This window comes from Heterodontus francisci, unplaced genomic scaffold (genome assembly GCF_036365525.1).
Source record: "Heterodontus francisci isolate sHetFra1 unplaced genomic scaffold, sHetFra1.hap1 HAP1_SCAFFOLD_411, whole genome shotgun sequence".
In the NCBI taxonomy this organism is placed as follows: domain Eukaryota; kingdom Metazoa; phylum Chordata; class Chondrichthyes; order Heterodontiformes; family Heterodontidae; genus Heterodontus; species Heterodontus francisci.
In genome coordinates, this window is record NW_027142047.1 from 499,515 (window position 1) to 521,232 (window position 21,718).

Here is a 21,718-nt window from a genome sequence, read left to right on the forward strand (position 1 = left end):
CAGAGAAAAAAAAATTACTTGAACAGTATTTCAGTGAACCAGGGTTTACAGATCGTATTTGTGGAAATGAAGACTTACCAGGGCAGTAACAGCAGGAAAGATGAGAATAAATTACAAGAACTATAATACTATTAGCAATGGTTGTGGAGCTAATAGCTGGAGACAGAGATTCACCAGGACTAACAACAGCAGTAAGGAGGGCAGAGTAAATTCCAGGAACATTATTGCAGTTAAATATGGTTTATAATATTAATAGCTATATTGACAAACTTACCAGGGACACCAACAATAGCAAGGATGGGATAGTAAATATGTTGTATAATCAACAGTGCGTAATAGATCCGGGATGTTAAAGACAGCGAATCGTCTGTATAAAGTATGTAAAGAGGCCATGATAATCCTCTGCCCACTTTTGTAACATTCCAATCCACTGTTCTCAGATTCTGACCCATTGTTGTAGCATTCCAATCTATTGTTCTCAGGTTCCGATCTATCCTCTCCCTTTCTCTGGTGCAGCTGATGCCTGTAAGTGGTGAAGCTGACGATCGACTTTCACAATGGTATTAAACCTTGAAAGGAATCCCTTATTAATAGAAGATGGAAAACCTTCAGTGACACAATTAGAGTCCATGGAGACTGACATTAACTACAGTCACTGAACAAACAGGTTCTGTTGACCACTTTCCATCCAAACACTTTTTGTACCTCAAAGAAGTAGAGCATTTAGCTGGTCTGTATGGGATGCATGAGGCTACTGAGGAAAGGAAATGTGGAAATAACAGAGGCCCTGGACAGAATCTTTCAATCGTCCTTGGATATGGGAGTGATAACAGAGAACTGGAGGGTTGTAAATGTTACTCCCTGTTCAAAAAAGGAGAGAGGGGGTAAAACCTGTATTAATGACCAGTCAGTCTAATGTCGGTGGTTGGAAATTTCTAAAGGTCACAAGCAGGATATAAGTATTCCTTACTCATAAAAGGGATAAAATTTGAGAAGCAGCACGCAAATGCGAATTCAAAATCATGTATGGCAAACGACAGCAACAACTTATTTTATATAGTGTCTTTAATGTAATAAAACATCCCATGATGCTTCCTCATAAAACAAAACATGACACCGAGAGATATAAGAAATTATTAGGTCAGAGGACCAAAAGCGTGGTCAAAGATGTAGGTTTTAATGGGTGTCTTAAAAGAGGAATGGGTGGTGGAGAGGTGGCGGGATGGAGAGGCGGAGAGGTGTAAGGAGGGTATTCTAGAGCTTGGAGCTGAGGCAACTGAAGGTGTGGTCACCAATGGTGGAACAGTTAAAATCCGGGATGCACAAGAGGCCAGAATTAGAGGAGCACAGATATATACAGGACGGGGGCGAGGTCATGGAGGAAAAATAAGTTGAGAATTTAAATAAAGAGATTACTTGCTCAGGAGTCAAATTCGGTCAGTGATATGTGCACGGGACGTGGCACGATTTAGGACATGGCAGCAGAGTTCAGGAGGACATCAAGTTTACAGAGAGTAGCAGGTGGGAAATCAGAGAAAAGTGTGCTGGAGTAGTCATTTCTAGGGATAAGGAAGGCAGGAATGAATTTCAGCAGCAGATGGGCTGAGACAGGGGTGAAGTCGGGCGCTGTTACTCAGGTGGAATTAGGCGGTTGTAATGATATCCTGAAAATGAGGTTAAAGCTCATTTTGTGATCAAATGTGATACTGAGGCTGCAAACAAACTGTATGAATCTCAGACTGATACAGGGAGAGGGATGGAATCAATAGCAAGGGAACAGAGTTAGAGAGGGGAGTGAAAACAAGGGCTTCAGTCTTCCCAATATTTAATTGGAGGAAATTTCTGCTCATCCAGTACTGGGTGTTGGATAAGCAGTCTGATAATTTAACAACAGTGGAGAGAGGTGGTGGTGAGGTAAACTTGATGGAGTTCTTTGATAAAACAATGGAGAGGGTTCATGAGGGTGGTGTGATTGAAGTTATATATATGGACTTTCAAAAGGTGTTTGACCAAATCACATTCAATAGACAGGTTAGGAAAACCGAACCCTATGGATTAAAGGGACAGTGACTGTGTGGATATAACATTGGCTAAGGAACAGTAAACAGAGAGAAGTGCTGAAAGGTTGTTGTTCAGACTCGATGGGAGTATACAGAGGTGTTTTCCAGAGCTCGTTATTCGGATCACTGCTCTTTTTGCTCTTGGAAAACCCGGGGTGGGTAGGGCAGAGCCCCCTCCTCCGCCCTCTTTGCACAGCTTCCCCTCTCTGCAGCCTCTGCTCCATTTGTTGGTCATGTTACAGACCCAGAGACACTGTAACTACAGTCCCTATAACTTGACCAGAGTTGGGTCAACAAATCCTCTGTCCTCCCTGAATGTCTGCAGCAGCTCACAACACAACCTCCGGAAAACCATCCACAGCACCTCCACTAATTTTACAATGGCAGAAGTCAGTAAAAAGTCCTACACCTGTAAGGTGTATACCGGGTCTACTTAAATAACACTAGAGGAGGTTCCTCGTGCTGCTGAATGTATGTTCAGCTGAGAGTGACTGACACAGACGGTCAGTGGACATGCAAAGACCAAGTTTCAAAGTCGTACATCAAAGCTGCCGGAATGGCTGATTGACACCATATTCAGACCTTCCTCACACGACAGACACACACACGTTACACCCACTCCAGCACCCCGGTCAGCCTGGGTGTCCTGTACAATGTACTGGATGTGACCGGCAGTGCAGCGCACACCAATTTATGGATCCAATCTTCCACAGCACCAGTGGAGCTGGAGAGATGAAATTTGTGGTCAGGGATAGAGACAGAGGGAAAGAAACTCACTTTAAAAAGGGAATTAGAAAAATACTTTAAGATGAACAAGCTTCAGGAATATTGGAAATGAACAGGGGATTGGGATAATCAGAGGGGTGAGGACATGAGGGATTTGATCATACGAGTGAGACTATTAAAATTGAGGTGTTACTGGACCAAGAGCCAATGTAGATCAGTGAGCACAGGGATGTTGGGTGAACAGAATTTAGTGCAATTTAGAAGGTGACAGCAGAGTTTTGGATGACCACAAGGTTACAGAGAATAGAATGTGGGAGAGCAGCCAGGAGTGTGTTGGAATAGTTAAGTCTCGAGGTAACAGTCAGGTCCTCCAGCCAAAATGGACAGTTTGACCTTTTCTCACATTATACTCCATTTGCCAGTTCTTTGACCTCTCAGTTAACCTATCTGTATCCCTTTCTAACCTCCTTATGTCCTCTTGAGAACTTACCTTCTTACCAATCTTGGAGTCATTAGCAAATTTCGTAAGCATACCTTCGGTCCATTCATCAAAATCATTTATATCAATTGTAAAAAGTTGAGGCCCCAGCACTGATCGCGGTGGCACACCACTCGTCGCAGCTTGCCAACCAGAAAATAACCCATTTATGCCTACACTGTTTCCTGTTAGCTAGACAATCCTCTATCCATGTCAATTATGTTACCCCCTACACTATGAGCTTTTATTTTCCACAATGACGTTTGATGTGGTCTGTAAATCTCAGTACAGTAAATCCACCAGTTCCCCTTTATCCACAGTACATGTTACTACTTCAAAGAACTCCAATATATTGGTTAAACATGATTTCCCTTTCACAAAACCATGTTGACTCTCCCTGATCACCTTGATTTTTTCGACGTGCTTTAACGTCTTTCTAACGTCTTTAATAATAGCTTCTAACATCTGATCCATAGCTGAAAGCCATTCTCACCTGCCACAGGTCCAATGTACATTATGTCTCTTCTGATGTTAAGCTCTATTTGAACTGTTACTCCTCAAAGAGTCATAGAATTATAGAGATATACAGCACAGAAACAGGACCTTCAGCCCACTGTGTCGGTGCCGGCCATCAAGCACCGAACTATTCTAATCCCAATTCCCAGCACTTGGCCTGTAGCCTTGTATGCCATGGCGATTCAAGTGCTCATCTAAATACTTCTGAAATGTTGTGAGGGTTCCTGCCCGGACCATCTCTTAAGGCATTGCGTTCCAGATTCCAACCACCCTCTGGCTGAAAATTATTTTCCTCAAATCCCTTCTAAACCTCCTGCCCCTTACCTTAAGTCTATGCCCCCTGGTTATTGACCCTCCGCTAAGGGAAAAAAGATTCTTCATATCTAACCTGTCAATGCCCCTCGTTATTTTGTATAGCTCAATCATGACACCCCTCATCCTTTTCTGCTCTAAGGAAAACAACCCGAGCCTTTTCTGTCGCTCTTCATAGCTGAAATGCTCCAGCCCAGGCAACATCCTGGTGAATCTATTCTGCACCCTCTCCATTGCAATCACCTCCTTTCGATAGTGCAGCAACCACAACTATACACAGTCCTCCAGTTTTGGCCTAACTGGCGTTTTATACTGCTCCATCATAACCTCCCTGCTCTTATATTCTATGCCTCGGCTAATAAAGGCAGGTGTCCCATACGTCTTCCTGACCGCATTGTCTGCCTGTGCTGCTGCCTTCAGTGATCAATGGACAAGTACACCTAGGTCCCTCTAACCTTCTGTACTTCCTAGGGTGCTACCATCCATTGCATATTTCCTTGCCTTGTTCGCCCTCCCAAATTGCATCACCTCACACTTCTCAGGATTAAATTCCATTTGCCACTCCTCTGCCCATCTTACCAGCCCATCTGTATCATCCTCTAATCTGAGGCTTTCCTCCTCACTATTTACAACACCACCAATTTTCGTGTCAGCTGTGAACTTACTGATGAGACCTCCTATATTCACGTCTAAATCATTAATGTACACTACAGACAGCAAGAGTCCCACCACCGATCCCTGCAGTACACCACGGGTCACAGGCTTCCACTTGCAAAAATAACCCTTGACCATCACCCTCTGCCTCCTGCCGCAAAGCCAATTTTGGATCCAATTTGCCAAATTGCCCTGGATCCCATGGGCTCTTACCTTCTTAACAAATCTCCCATGCGGGACCCCATCAAAAGCCTTACTGAAGTCCATATAGACTACTGCTTTACCCTCATTTACACCCCTAGTCACCGCCTCGAAAATAATCAATCAATTTAGTTAGACAGGAACTCCCCTTGACAAAGCCATGCTGACTATCCCTGATTAATCCCAGCCTCTCCACGTGGAGATTAATCCGCTCCCCCCGAATTTTTTCCAATGGTTTCCCTGCAATAAATTGCTTGTGACCCTTCGACCTCCTTTCTGTTAAGCTGTCAAACTCTATCAGATCTTACAGTGGTGTAGGAGTGGCAACAGAGTTCCTGCCTCCCTTTTATATGATTTTGCAGGGTGGAAGATGAAGAGATGAAATGTGTGGTCAGGGATAGAGACAGAGTGAAAGAAACCCACCTTTAAAAAGGGAATTAGCAAAAGACTTTAAGATGAACACGTTTCAGGACTATTGGAAATGGACAGGGGATTGGGATAATCAGAAGGACGAGGACATGGAGGGATTTGATCTCACGGTTGGAATATTAAAATTGTGGTGTTACTGGACCAAGAGCCAATGTCGGTCAGTGAGCACAGGGATGTTGGGTGAACAGAATTTGGTGTAAATTAGAAGATGGCAGCAGAGTTTTGGATGATCACAAGGTTACAGAGAGTAGAATGTGGGAATCAAGCCAGCAGTGTGTTAGAATAGTCAAATCTCGAGGTAACAAAGGCATGGATGAGGGTTTCAGCAGTCGATGAGCTCAGCTCTCTCTTTCTCTCTTTCTCCATCTCCCCCGCTCTCTCTCTGCCGCCCTCACTTGCTCTATCCCACGCTCAGAATCTTCAATGTTTCAATCAAGTCGCCCCTTACTCTTCTAAACAACAACTGATATAAGCCGAGCCTGTCCAGCCTTTCCTCATAAGATAGTCCGCCCATATTATTCTAATAAACCTTCTCTGAACTGCTTGCAACGCATTTACATGCTTCCTTAAATAAGGAGACCAGTACTGAACACAGAATTCCAGATAATGTCTCACCAATGCCCTCCCTTCCTTTGTATTCAATTCCACTCACAATAAGTGATAACATTATATTAGCTTTCCTAACTACTTTCTGAACCGACATACTAACCTAATGCAATTCAACCACCAGGACAGCCAGATACTCCTGCATCTCAGAGTTCTGCAATCCCTCACCATTCAGATAATATGCTTACTTTAATTTCATTTTTACTACCAATATGGACAATTTCACATTGCCCCACATTCAACTCCATTTCCCAGATCTTTGCCTTCTCACTCAATCTATCCATGTCCGTTTGTAGCCTCCTGTGTCCTCTTCAGAACTTTGTTACGTCAACAGATTTAACAACCACATCTTCGGTCCTTTCATCTAATTCATTTAAATAAACTGTAAAAAGTTGAGGCCCCAGCACTGATACCTATGGCATACCTCTCGTTACATCCTGCCAACCAGAAATGTAGCCATTTATGCCTGCTGTCTGTTTCCTGTTAGCTAACCAAACGTCTATCCATGGCAATGTCTTACCCCCTACATCATGAGCTTTTATTTTTCGCAATGACCTTTGATGTGGCACCTTATCAAATGCCTTCTGGAAATCTATGTACAGTACATCCACCAGTTCCCCTTTATCCACAGCACATGTTACTTCTTCAAAAAACTCCAGTTAATTCATTAAACGTAATTTCCCTTTCACAAAACCATGTTGACTCTGCCTAATCACCTTGAATTTTTCTACCTGCCCTGTTATAACATCTTTAATAATAACTTCTAAAAAATCTAATCCACAGCCAGAAAGCCTTTCTCAAATGTCACAGATCGTTTCTCTACTGTGTTTATTCTGATTTTGTGCTGTATTTGAACCGCCACTACTCAATAAACTGCTTGTGACCCTTTGACCTCCTTTTGGGTAATCTCTGACCCTTGATCAGACCTTACAGTGGTTAGGAGAGGGAAGACAGACATCGGGATGATAGGCTTGGTTTACTTGGTTTGTGAGAAATAGTAAACTCAGTTGAGTGATGAATGAGTAGGAGATTTGGCAACAAAAAGAGTTTACACTCAATCAAACGTGTGTGTTCATCAATAAGAGCGTGGGTGGGGGGGGGGGGGGGGGTGGTTCTTTCAGAGAGTTTTGAATAAGTAAAGCCAGAAATACAATCTCACTAGCATATCACAGGAAATAGTCAATTGATAACCTGGTAGAGAAGAAAAACAGGCACACCTGGGGAGACGGACATCCTGAGGATTTTCGAGGTGTATGATTGTAATTACGATTTCATTCTCAATGGAATATTTGCGTATGTCCAGAAATGCAAATTTAAGCTAAAAAAAAAGGGCTGAGATAAGTTGGTCAATGGGGCACATCTGTGTACCTGAACAGAAAGTGCTGGAAATACTCAGTGGGTCTGGCAGCATCGGTGCAGAGAGAAACAGAGTTAATGTTTCAGATCTGTGACCCTTCATCAGAACTGGTAAACGTTAGAAATGTTGATGTACAAGCTGGAGATAGTGAGACCATGGACCTCCTGCTTTCCATTCCACACCCAATCCTTCACCCCAAACCTCCCCTTCTGATTTTATACTTTCCAATTATAACCCAATACTGCCAGCTTCCCAGTCACAGCAGCTTCAGGAGACAGAAAGAGAGCAGCAAAAGAGCACTAAAGCCCCATCACTTGGTCTGACACTCACAGCCACCAGATCAAATACTTATAGTGCGTGTACCTTAGAGGCTGGTATCGAGTCAGAATCTGCACGTGGTGAGTCACCGAGTACGAGTGAGCTGCAGCCAGTCCAGGGGGAAAGGATAGTCCATGTGACAGATCACCAGAGGGTGTGGTTACAAACGAGTTATAATACACAGGACTCAGAAGTGAACATTGCTGAAGCTGCTGCCCATGTCGAGATGGTGCAGTCTGAATCCGAGTCCTCAAGGCCCATAGTTGTTCGAGGACGTCATGCAAGGGCATCTGCAGTCTCCCTCAGTGAAAGACAGCAGCCTTCCACCAGCCATGCTGCAGGCACTGGGAAACACTGTGTAGGAGCACTAGGCAAGTTGAGGGAACCCACAAGACAGGGACTAAGGGAATACACAAGGGTGAATAGTTCAGTTTAGTTTGTATAATTGCATGTGTTGTTGGATAAAGATGATCATGAAAAACATTTTGTTAGTGTTTTTATTGCAGGATGGTTACCTCGAGGACGCTGTGATGGGGCATCTCAGATGGATGTAATGGTGGAGAAGAGGGGGATCCATGGTGGGAAAGGGAAGTTGTCCTCTGGGAACTGGAATCTTCGCAGCGTCTCTACGACAGCCTGTCCAGTTTGAAATCATCCAGGAAATATCCTCCCTGCCTCCTCCTCCTCCTACTGAGGTTGCCTGCGGATTCCTGGTGCCAATGCCTGTGTCCTCATGATGGTGATGATGTGAAGGGTGCAGCAGAACACCATGAACTTGGACACCTGCTCCAGTATGTACTGGAGGGCTCCCCCCCAGCGGTTCAGACATCGGAAGCATTACTTCACCTTGTGGTTTTGTGTGGGGGAGGATAGTGTCTAGGGTTTAGAGGTCATGAACCACATTCTGGTTCTGCATGGGTTCCCGATGTGTTGGGACCGGCTGACTGCTTCAGAATGAAGGTATGGTGGCTGTTGCCAGGATAGTGGACATTTACCAACATGATGTACTGGGCATGCTCACACACTAAATGTACATTGATGGAGTGAGAGTTCTATCAGTTCCTGTACCTCTTCCCGTTGCCATGGGGATCCCGCAGAGAAACCTAGACCATGAGGAATCCCGCTATCATGACAAAGCCACGGGATCTCTCACCTGCTTCTCCCTGATGATGGAGCAGACAGTATAATTCACCTCACCCGACATAGATGGCCTCCGTCACACAGCAGATACATCAATGGACAACATAAAGAGAGATAATGGATACGTCACCCGCTCTTGATGGAAAGATCCAGATCAGAACATAATAACATAAGAACTAGGAGCTGGAGTAGGCAATTCAGCCCCTCAAGCCTGCTTTGCCATTCAATATGATCATGGCTGATCTCATCTCGGCCTCAACTCCACTTTCCTGCCCGTTCTCCATAACTCTTCAACCCATTACTAATTAAAAATTTGTCTATCTCCTCCTTAAATTTACTCAATGTCCCGGCATCTATTGCACTCCGGGTAGTGAATCCCACAGACTCACGACCCTTTGAGAGAAGAAATTTCTCTTCATCTCTATTTTAAATCCTTATCCCTTATCCTAAAACAATGACCTCTCAAACTAGGTTGCCCCACAAGAGGAAACGTCTTATCTCTGTCTACTTTGTCAATCCCCTTAATCATCTTATATACCTCAATTCGATCGACTCTCATTCTTCTAAACTCTAGACAGTAAAGGCATAAAGAGCTCAATCTCTCTTCATAAGACAAACCCCTCATCCATGGAATCAATCTAGAGACCCTCCTCTGATCTGCCTCCAATGCAACTACATCCATCCTCAAGTCAGGAGACTAAAACTATACACAATACTCCAGGTGCGGTTTCATTAAGGCCTTGTACAGTTGCAGCAACACTTTCCTACTTTTATATTCTACTCCTTCAGCAAGAAATACCAAAATTCCATTTGCCTTCCTTTTCACCTGCTGTACCTGCAAACAAGCTTTCTGCGATTCATGCACGAGGACACCCAGATCCTTCTGCACCGAAGCACTCTGAAGTTTCTCTCCATTTAGATAATAATTTGCCTTTCTATTCTTCCGACCAAAATGGATAACCTTACACTTTTCCACATTAAACTCCATCTGCCAAATTTTGGATCATTCACCTAACCTATCCATATCAATTTGTAAATTTCTTATTTAATTATTGCAATTTACTATCACACCTATTTTAGTGTCATCTCCAACTTTGGCAACAGTACTTTCTATCCCTGCATCCAAATCATAAATATATATTGTAAATAGCTGGGGCCAAGGACCAAACCCTGTGGTACCCCACTAGTTACATATTGCCAACCAGAAAAAGACCCATTTATGCCGACTCTCTGTTTTCTGTTGGTTCGCCAATCCGCTATCAAAGTTAATAAATTGCCCCTAACCCCATGTGATCTTACCTTGTGTATTAACCTTTTGAGCAGCACCTTATCAAATGTCTTCTGGAAATCCAGATATACTACATCTGCAGGATCCCCATTTCCCACTTTTCTTGTCACAGCTTCGAAGAACTCCAGCAAATTCGTCAAATAGGATTTACCCTTCATAAAACCATGCTGACTCTGATGGATTGCGTTTTGACTTTCTAAATATCCAGTTATTACTTCCTTAATAATGGGTTCTAACAATTTCCCAATGATAGATGTTTCCTACTTTCTGCCTTCCTCCCTTTCACCCAGTTCATTCCAAAGTTCAATGAGGAGGATGTGGCAGAATTCTCCGTCACTTTTGAAAAGCTTGTAAAGCAACTGAAATGTCTGGCGGAGAGCTGGACACTGTTCTGACAAAACAAAGTAACAGGAAATTCCCATGAGATTTATTCACTATTGCCAGATGAAAGTTCATCAGATTATGAGATGACTAAAAATGCAATGCTGGGCGTACATGAGATAGTACCGGAAGTGTACCGTCAAACATTCCAAACCCTCCGAAAGCAGCCTGACTAAAGTGATCTCGAGTTTGAAAGAGTTAAGCAGCTTCCGAACACAGGGACATAGGAGCAGGAGTAGGCCATTCAGCCCATCGAGGCTGCTCCACCACTCAATATGACCATGGCTGATCATCCACTTCAATGCCTTTTTCACACATTATCTCCATATTCCCTTTTTGTCATTTGTAGTTAGAAATCTGTCAATCTATAGTTTAAACATACTCACCGACTGAGATTCTACATCCGTCTGGGATGCAGAATTCCAAAGATTCATAAATCTCTGAGTCAAGAAATTTCTCCTCATCTCTGTCCGAAGTGGCTTCCCCCTTATTTTGAAATTGTATCCATTAGTTCTAGACTCCGCAACCAGGGGAAATATCGTACACGCATTTACGCTGTTTATCTCTTTAATTATTTCGTTGGTTTCAATGAGATCCCGACACATTCTTTGAAACTCTAGAGAATACAAGCCCAGTTTCTCTCTTCATAGAACAGTCTAGCTATCCCGGGAACAAGTCTGGTGAACCTTCATTGCACTCCGTCTATGGCTATAATATTCTTCCTAAGGTAAGGGGACCCAAACTGCACACAATATTCCAGGTGTGGTCCAAGCAAGGTTCTATACACATGAAGTAAGACTTCACTACTCCTGTACTCAAATCATCTTGTGATAAAGGCTAACAGACCATTAGCATTCCGAATTGCTTGCTGGACTGCATGTTACTTTTCAGTGACTTGCTGACACACGGGTCCCTCTGTACATCGACACTTTCTAGTCTCTTACTATTTAAGAAATACTCTGCACATCTGTTCCTCCTACCAAAATGGATAATGTCACATCTGTCCATATTAGATTCCATCTGCCATGTTCTTGCCCAGTCACAATGTCTGTCCAAATCCCCTTGAAGACGCTTTGCATCTTCCTCACAACATACATTCCCACCTAGTTTTGTGTCATGTGCGAACTTGGAAATATTACATTTGGTCCCCACATCCAAATCATTGACATATATTGTTAACAGCTGGGGCCCAAGTACTGATCCTTGTGGTACACAACTAATCACAGCCTGCCAAAGTGAGAATGACCCGTTTCCTCCTACTCACTGTTTTCTGCCTGTTAACCAATCTTTAATCCATGCCAGTATATTACCTCCTATCCCATGTGCTTTAATGTTGCGAACCAACCTCCTGTGGGGGACTTTATCAAAATCCTTCTGAAAATCCAAGTATAACACGTCCACCGACTCCCCTTTATCAATTCTGTTAGTAACATCCCCAATAAAAACTCCAACAGGTTCGTCAAAGATGATTTCTCATTCATAAATCCATGTTTGCGATGCCCAAACAGATTATTATCCAACTGTCCATTTATCACATCCTTTAGAATACAGTCCCAGCATTTTCCCAACGACCGATGCACGAAAGCAGGTCGATAATTCCCTGTTTTTACTCTCCATCCCTGCTTAAATCGTGGGGTGACATTTGCTACCTTCCAATCTGCAGGAATCGCTCCAGAATCTATAGAATGTTTGAAGATAGTCACCAATGCAGCCACCATCTCCATAGCTATCTCTTCCCACACCCTGGAATGCAGAATATCAGATCCTGGGGCCTCATCAAACTTCAGCCCCATTAATTTCTCCAAAACAACATTCTTACTAATATTAATTTCCTTCATGTCCTTATTCTCCCTAATCCCTTGGATCTCTAATTCTGGAAATTTTCTTGCATCTTCCTCAATGAGGACAGACACAAAGTAATCATTTAGCTTCACTGCCATTTCTCTGTTCACCATTATAAATTCCCCTGACTCTGCCTGTATTGGACCCACATTTGTCTTCGCCAAACGTTTCATTTTTAGATAGCTATAGAAGATTTAAAGTCAGTTTTTGTGTTTACTTTTGACCAGTGGATACAAACACTCAAATTACAGCCCACAAATCTGAACCTTAGAGTGGTGATCCATCTCAAGGAGTTCAAAAACTCGCTCTCCCTACCATTAAAACCCACAAAGAGGAACGAAAGGTTCAAAGAGCCAGGCAGGTTGCAATTCTGGCTGATGCATTTTCCCTTGTACACAAAGCCTTAACCCCAAAGGGAAACCCTTCCCCAGTCACCACAAAGACCCGAGAATAAAAGGTGGGAAGGTTATAGGAGCCCGATCAGCCTTGGGCAAGGAGGAAAAGCTGGACACCCAGGGGACCATCCTCAGGCCAAATAGGACGGCACTGAGAGCAGGAGTAATGGCCGAAGACCTGTGCGTTTCCATTGGAATAAGGCAGATCACCATCGAGCTGAATGCTGCAAGTTATGGGAAAACCTGTAGCATTAATCAGGGACCACCAGATCAGGACAGGAAAATGGGACCTGATGGAAAGCACAACAGATCAGGCTGTGCCTCCAACTGCGGCAGTCAGAACCAGGAAACACACCACAGAGAGTGTGGGAAAAATAAACAAAATCCCTGAGAGGTACCAGGAATTTGTATCATAATGAAAAGTGACCACATACCCCTTGAGTGAGGCAAGTAAAACAATAGTCATACTCAAGGATACAGGGGCCACCCAATCCCTTCTGCTGGGAAAAAGAAAGTGCAGTGAATGCTAGAGCGTTAGTGAATGGTATCGGAAGACAATATCTGTCCATACCCTTATATCCGGTGCACTTGGAGTGTGACCCAGTTTCATGACCCTTTACCATGGGGATTGTACCTAGTTTACCGGGTGACGGGTCGAACTGCTCCTGGGTAATATTCTGACAGGGGAAAAGGTGGCAGCTTCCCCAGTAGTTCAAGAGAGACCAAAAGAGGTCCGGGAGACAGAGTAGTTACAGGAGAAGGTCCCGGACATTCTCCCTGATTGTGTGGTGACTCGGTCCATGGCCAAACAATCCCCTGAACTGACACTGCAGACGGATTACCCTACATTCGGGTTGTCTGACACCTTCTTCGGGAAGTTAGAGGAGACAAAGAATGTGTTAAACAGTTCTTCCTTATTTGAGGTTCAACAACCCGACCCAGTGTTAAAAAATAGCACAGACTGTCCAAACCAAAACTGAAGCAGAGGGAGTTGCAGAGTGTTACTATTTAAATAATGAGGTGCTGATGAGGAAGTGGAGACCTCCTCACAGAGCAGAGGATGAAGAGTGGACAGTGGTTCACCAGATAGTGGTGCCGCTGAGGTCCCTTAAAGAAATATTAAGAATGACCCACGACATTCTACTGGATGGACATTTCGGTGTATGAAAAATCAAAGCCCGCAGAAGACACTATTTTGACTGGCCACAACTTCACAAAGATGTGGTGACGTTTTGTAAAACTAGTCACATGTGCTAAGTTGTGGGGAAGCCCCAACCTGCAATAAAGCCTGCACCCTAATTCACATACCAGCTTTTGGGGACCCATTCAGCAGAGTGATGGTGGATTGTGGGGTCACCTGCTGAAAACAAAACGGGATACCAGTATCTTCTCACCATTATGGATGTGGTGACCCGATTCCCAGAGGCCTTTCACCCGAAGAACTATCCCTGCCAAGGCTGTGGTGAAGGGGCTAACCCAATTCTTTACCCGATATGGGCTGCCTGCTGAGATCCAGTCGGATCAGGACACACAGTTTATGTCCATTTTTTTTATAAGGTCATAGGTAATCTGGAGCACCGCAGCCTCACAGCTCCAGCGACCCGGGTTCGATTATGTTTACTACTTTTGCGGAATTTGCAAGTTCTCCCTGTGACCGCGTGGGTTTTCACCAAATGATCCGGTTTCCTCCCACAGCCAAAGACATGCAGGCTGATAGGTAAATTGGCCATTATAAATTGCCCCTAGTAATGGTTGGTGGGAGGGGAGTTGAGGGATGGTGGGGATGTGGTAGGAATATGTGATTAATGTAGGATTAGTATAAATGGGTGGTTGATGGTCGGCACAGACTCGGTGGGCCGAAGGGCCTGTTTCAGTGCTGTATCCCTAAATAAATAAAATAAGTAAATAAATAAAGTCCTCAGCCTACCATCCATAGTCACAAGGGGCTTTGGAGCGGTACTATCAGACCCTAAAGACAATGATCAGGCCATACTGCTATGAGCAACCCCATGACTGGGACAAAGGGCTGGGATTTCTCCTGTTGGTTTCCAGGGACTTATCCAATGATTCCACTGGCTTTAGTCTCTTTGAATTAGTTTATGGACATGAGGTGAGGGGTTCCCTTAAACTAATCAAGGAGAGGTCTTTGGGACACAGGGATGAGTCGTCCATGTTAGACTACATTTCTATGCTTTGGGAGCACCTAAAGACCTCCCAGGCAGCTATGGAAAGGTAAAGAGACAGAAATGCCAAGGCTAAAACATTTCAGGACAGAGACCATGTATTGTTACTATTCCCACTGCAGGGTGAACCCCTGAAATCCCGGTTCAGTGGTCCATATCGAGTGGCAAAAGGAATAGTCAGGTACATTATTTAATTGACACTCCAGACCAAAGGCAAAAAGCAAAGGCTGTGGAGGGAATAGCCAAGTACAGATCTGTCAGGCAGTCAGGAGGGAAGGATTGGAAAGGGCGGTGAGGACAGGTTAGAGGAGGGCCAGGAGGATTCCAACTGGAACCCCCTACTCTCCGAATAGCCAACCCTGAAATGTGGGATCCATCAGACCCTACGCTCTCCTCCTTAAATGCAGGTCAAAGAGGCAGCCTAAAAAGGCTGCAAACAGCATTTACAGAAACGTGCAAGGACAAGGAAAGGTCCCAAAAAGGCATGTCAATGGTGAGGGAGATGCCTCACCTAGTCGAAGTGCCGCTGCAGAGTGCAGCGAAAGCTGGACAAAGACCTGCGAGCAGTAATGTCCCAGAGGACATAGGGTAGATAAAAAAAATGATTCTTCCCATAGTAAAGGGAAAAGTGAAGGGAACGTACCCTAAAGTAAACAGCACTTGGGTACCTCACCAGAAAGCTAAAAGTAAGGTCAGTGTGGATCTACCTGCTGAAGAACACAATGATCAGGTCCCAAACCCAAAGTTAATCAAACACAACAATTTCAAAGGCAAACCCAGCAAGAACAAAGGCCCAGAGGAAATCTCAGACACCTCACAGGGTCTAAAAAAACAATTTATTACACACTGTCTGTTTAGGGAGAAAGATTGTTAAGGTGCAGGAACCTGAGTAGTTAAAACTTCATTAGAGGAGAGAAAAGGTAAACAATGCAATCGTTGATGCATTGTCCAGCGTCGAACCCGACACATAACCATCCCAGACAAAACGTCAAAAAAGTTAAATCAGTACAGCTGTAACAGACAATGTCAGCTGCAATAATTCTAAGATTAATGTGTGAATTTGAGAAGTGATTATTGAGAATGCATGTATATTTCTTTCTTTTTCTTCCCACAGTTCTGAAATGAAATGTTCCCGTTATCACATTTCTTTCCATGTGCTGCGCTGGTGTTAAGATAACACAACATGCCAAATGAGGAATTTTAATTCATCGTTTGGAAACTTACACTAACCTTTTAATAGAAAAAATCCTACAGTTAACCTTGAAAAATCTGGCAGCCAAGATGGCCACCGTAATTGGCATCTGAAACACATTTTCACATTCTAAGGCCTACAACAGGAGACACATGTCTGATGAGCCTGGACCAATATCATTGGCTTGCTCTAGTGATTGAATTATCTAAGATTACATTCATTAACACCGCATGCAAGACTACCCTGACACATTGACTTTGAAAGAGCAAACTCCTCCATGTATAAATACTGGTATCCTGAGCCCTGGGGAGATAGAAGTTTCTAACCTTGAATCTCATTGGAAGGGTCCAGAGAATACACTGAGGCAGTCAGGAGACCTTCTGTCCATCTCTGTGAAAGCTGGGAGTTTCCCCTGGACAAAGACAGACAAGCCAATGATTCAAACTGTGAAGAAGCAGAAGGGCTGTGACCCCTCTCTCTCTCTCCATCTCTCTCTCCACCTAACATCACAAGTTTGAAAGCCACATGTGACTGCGGGCCCCTCAAGCCTACTTATTGCTGCAGACAGAGTAACCAGGGGAAGAAAGCCTCAAAGAAAATCCTGAGCAATGTGGACCAGCCACATACTGCACTTCGACAAGCAAAAGACTTCAAGAATATTACTTCAGCTGGAAGACCACGGAATCGCCCAACATTACAGAATGAGTTTTTTGAAATTTATTCAGGACTCAAATCCAACCACAAATTTACTTCTCACTCTGTAATCTATTTGAGTGTGTGTGATTCTCGTGTGACTGTGTGTGTAACTGTGTGTTCCGTTTTTTTATGATTTTATTCAGATCGGGTTTCTCTTGTTAAGTTTAATAAACTCACCTCTTTCATGTTTAAACTCAAGAGAACCTGTCCAATCGGTTTCTTCACCATCACACCAAAGGTAAGATGTAAAAGACTCACTGAGACGTTAAGCATATTCACTGTTTATAAAGGACAAACACTGTTGTGGTCAAATAAAGAAGAGCCACTCTGACCCCTCCTCACATGGCCATAACAATTGGCCGGGCTGGGGATGGAGAGAATATGGGGATGAACTCAGCTCAGCATTAAGTAGATACCAGAGGTTGTAAATTTCCTGATTCAGCCTGAGACAATGGCCAGCGAGGGGGATGCAGATCATGGACAGGGAATGGAGTTGTGACAGAAACGGAAGATAATGGTTTCAGTCTTCTCACGATTTAAATGGCAAGAACACTAAATCAGTGAAATATGGTTTATGAATCTAATAGTTGGATACAGAGACTTACCAGGGACACCAATAGTAGCGAGGATGGGATAGTAAATAAATTGACTCATCTTCAGAGCAAAATAGATCCGCTGTTCTAATGTTATCCAATAATAATCCGCAGTAAGATAGTCAAACCAATAGGATACACTCCTGTCAATTGTTGTAACATTCCAATCTATTGTTCTCAGATTCTGACCCATTACTGTAACATTCCAATCTATTGTTCAGATTCTGATCTCTCCTCTCCCGCTCTCTGCAGCCCACGGATCCCTTTTAGTGCCGGAGCTGATGGTCCCGCTAACACTTTCGGAAAGCACATTGAAAGGAGTCCTGCATTAATAGAAGAGGGAAACCCTCCAGTGACACCATTAGGGTCCATGGAGACTGACATTATTTACAGTCAATGAACAAACAGGTTCAGTTAACCCCTTTCAATTCAACACTTTTTGTACCACATTAAAGTAGAACATTCACCCAGTCTGCATGGGTTTTGTGAGGGTTACTGAAGGAAGGAATGGTGGAAATGACAGAAGCACTGGACAAAATCTTTCAGTCATCCTTGGATATGGGAGTGATGCCAGAGGTCTGGAGGATTGTCAATGTTACACCCTGTTTAAAAAGGAGAGGTTGGGTAAACCCTGTAACTATCAGTCTAATGTTGGTTGTTGGAAAATTCTAGAGGTCATAACCCAACACATAAATATATCCTGTTTGTAAAACACGGGATAATAAATGACAAGCAGCACGGAAAGGTTAATGAAATATCATTCCTGAAAATCTTCATCAAGTTCGTTGAGGACGTAACTGTGATTGTTTCATGTAATATAATCATAGAAAGTTTAAGATACAGAAAGAGGTCATTTGGCCCATTGTGTCTGCACCGGCCGAAAAATGATCCACCTATTCTAATCCCATCTTCTAGCATTTGATCCATAGCCCTGCAGATAATGACACTTGAGGTGAACATCCAGATTCCTTTTCACTGAGTGGAGGGATTCTGCTTCAACTATCCTTTCAGGCAGTAATTTCCAGACTCTCACTATAAACAGGGGATGCAATACTGAACCCTGTGGAACGCCACTGTCAACAGTCCTCAGGTCAGTAAAATATCCGTCAACAACTACACTTTAATAAAAACAAGACATGCTGGAAATACTCAGCAGGTTTGGCAGCATCTGTGGAGAGAGAAGCAGAGTTAACGTTACAGGTCAGTGACCCTTCATCATTGACCTGAAACGTTAACTCTGCTTCTCCCTCCACAGATGTTGCCAGACCTGCTGAGTATTTCCAGCATTTCGTGTTTTTACTTCAGATTTCCAGCTTCCGCAGTATTTTGCTTTTATTATAACAATTACCCTTTGTTTCTTGCCACTGAGCCCATTTTGTATTTTTGGGTGGACAAGTTGCTCCTCAACTCCCCGCTAATCCTTCTACCAAGCACTTTAAGTTACTGCCCCCTAGTCACTGATCTCTCTGCTAAGGTGAATAGACTCTTCACCTCCACTCTATCCAGACCCAACAAAATTATGTCCATTTCAATCAGATCTCCCTTCAGCCTTCTCTGTTCCAAGTAGAACAACCCCAACCTGTCTAATCTTTCTTCATAGCTGCATTTTTCCAGTCCTGGCAAACATCCTTGTAAATCTCCTCTGTACCCTCTCTAGCGCAATTCCATCCTTTGTGTAATTAGGTGACCAGAACTGCAGAGTACTCAGGTTGTGGCCCAACCAATGATTTATACAGTTCCAGCATAACCTCACTGCTCTTGTATTCTATACCTCAGCTAATAAAGGAAAGGATTCCATATGCCTTCTTAACAACCTTATCGACCTGACCTGCTACATTCAGGACATCAGTGGACATTCTCTCCAAGGTCCCTCACTTCCTCTACACTTCTCAGTATTTTCCGATTGATCGTCTATCCCTTTGCCTTGTTTGACCTCCTCAATTGCATCGTCTCATACTTAACCAGGCTGAATTCTATTTGTCACTTTTCTGCCATCAATATTTTCCTGCAGCCTAGCTATCCTCCTCGCTACCTACCGCACGGCCAATCTGTGTTCCATCTGCACACATCTTGATCAGGCCCCCTACATTTACGTTCAAATCGTTAATATATACTGCAAAAAGCAGGGGACCCAGTACTGAGCCCTGTGGAACGCCACTGGAAACAGACCTCAAGTCAGAAAGTCACCCGTCAACAATTACCCTTTGTTTCCTGTCACTGAGCCAATTTTGTATCCAGCTTTCTGCATTTCCCTGGATTCCATGGGACTTTATTTGTTTTACCTAGTATGCCACATGGGACCTTGTCAAAAGCCTTGCCAAAATCCACGGAGACCATATCATCTGCACTACCCTCATCTATCATCCTTGCGACTTCTTCGAAAAATTCAATCAAGTTGGTCAAACAATATCTTCCCTTATCAAATCCATGCTGACTGTCCTTGATTGACCTGAGCCTTTCTAAGTGACAGTTTATCCTGTCTCTCAGAATACATTCCAATAATTGGCCCACTACTGAGGTTACACTGATTGGCCTGCAATTATTCGGTCTATCTCTTGCTCCATTTTTAAAGAGGTACAATGTTAACACTTCACCAATCCTCTGGCACTACACCTGTATCCAGTGAGGATTGGAAAATGATGGTCAGACCCTCTGCTATTTCCTCTCTCACTTCTTTTGACAGCCTGGAATACATTTCATCTGGCCCTGGTGATTTATCAACTTTCAAAGATGCTAATCCCATTAATACTTCCTCTCTCCCTATGTATATCACATCCAATAATTCACATTCCTCCTCCTTAACCACAGTATCTGCATCGTTCCCCTCTTTTGTTAAGAGAGATACAAAGTGCTCATTAAGAACCTTATCAACATCTTCCGCCCCTACTCATGTATATCCACTTATGTATATAGATTTTCAAACGGCCTGTGATCAACTGACATTTCATAGACTTGTCATGACATGGATTAATGTGATAGTGATAGTGTGGATATTTCATAGACTTGTCATGACATGGATTAATGTGACAGTGATAGTGTGGATATTTCATAGACTTGTCATGACATGGATTAATGTGACAGTGATAGTGTGGATATTTCATAGACTTGTCATGACATGGATTTATGTGACAGTGATAGTGTGGATATGACACTGACTCAGGGACAGAAAGCAGAGATAAGTGGTGAACAGTCATTGTTCAGACTGGAGGCGGAGGGGAGTATACAGTACTGCTTCTCAGGGTTGGATTCACTCAGCGTGATATCAAGAAACGATTGAAGGCACGGGATACTGCAAAGGCTATGGGCCCTGACAATATTCCTGAAATAGTACTGAATACCTGTGCTCCAGAACTTCCGTTCCCCCATCAAACTGTTCAAGTACAGCTGCAACATTGGCATCTACCCGTCAATGTGAAAAATTGCCCAGCTATTTCCTGTACACAAAAAGCAGGACAAGTCCAACCCGGCCAATTACCGCCCCATCAGCCTATTCTCAATCATCAGTAAAGTGATGGAAGGTGTCATCGACAATGCTATCAAACAGCACTTGCTTAGCAATAACCTACTTAGTGACGTTCAGTTTGGGTTCCGCCAGGGTCACACAGCTCCTGACCTCATTACAGCCTTGGTTCAAACATGGACAAAGGGGCTGAATTCAAGAGGTGACTGCCTTGACATCAAGGCAGCATTTGACTGAGTATGGCATCAAGGAGCCAGAGCAAAAATGGAGTCAGTGGGAATCAGCGGGAAATCTCTCTGCTGGTTGGAGTCATACCGAACGCAAAGGAAGATGGTTGTGGTTGTTGCAGGTCAATCATCTCAACTCCAGGACATCACTGCAGGAGTTCCTCAGGGTAGTTTCCGAGACCCAACCATCTTCAGCTGCTTCATCAATGACCTTCCTTCAATCACAAGACCAGAAGTGGGGATGTTGGCTGATGATTGCACAATTTTCAGCACCATTCGTGACTCCTCAAATACTGAAGCAGTCTGTGTAGAAATGCAACAAGACCTGGACAATATCAAGGCTTGGGCTGCTAATTGGCAAGTATCATTCGCACTGCACTAGTGCCAGGCAATGACCATCTTCCACAAGAGAGAATCTAATCATCTCCCTTGACATTCAATGACATTACCAAAGCTGAATCCACCACTATCAACATCCTAGGGGCTACCATTGACCAGAAACTGAACAGGAGTAGCCATATAAATACCATGGCTCAAAGAGCAGGCCATAGGCGAGGAATGCTGAGGCGATTAACTCACCTCCTGACTCCCCAAAGCCAGTCCACCATCTAGAAGGCACAAGTCAGGAGTGTGATGGAATACTCTCCACCTGCCTGGATGGGTG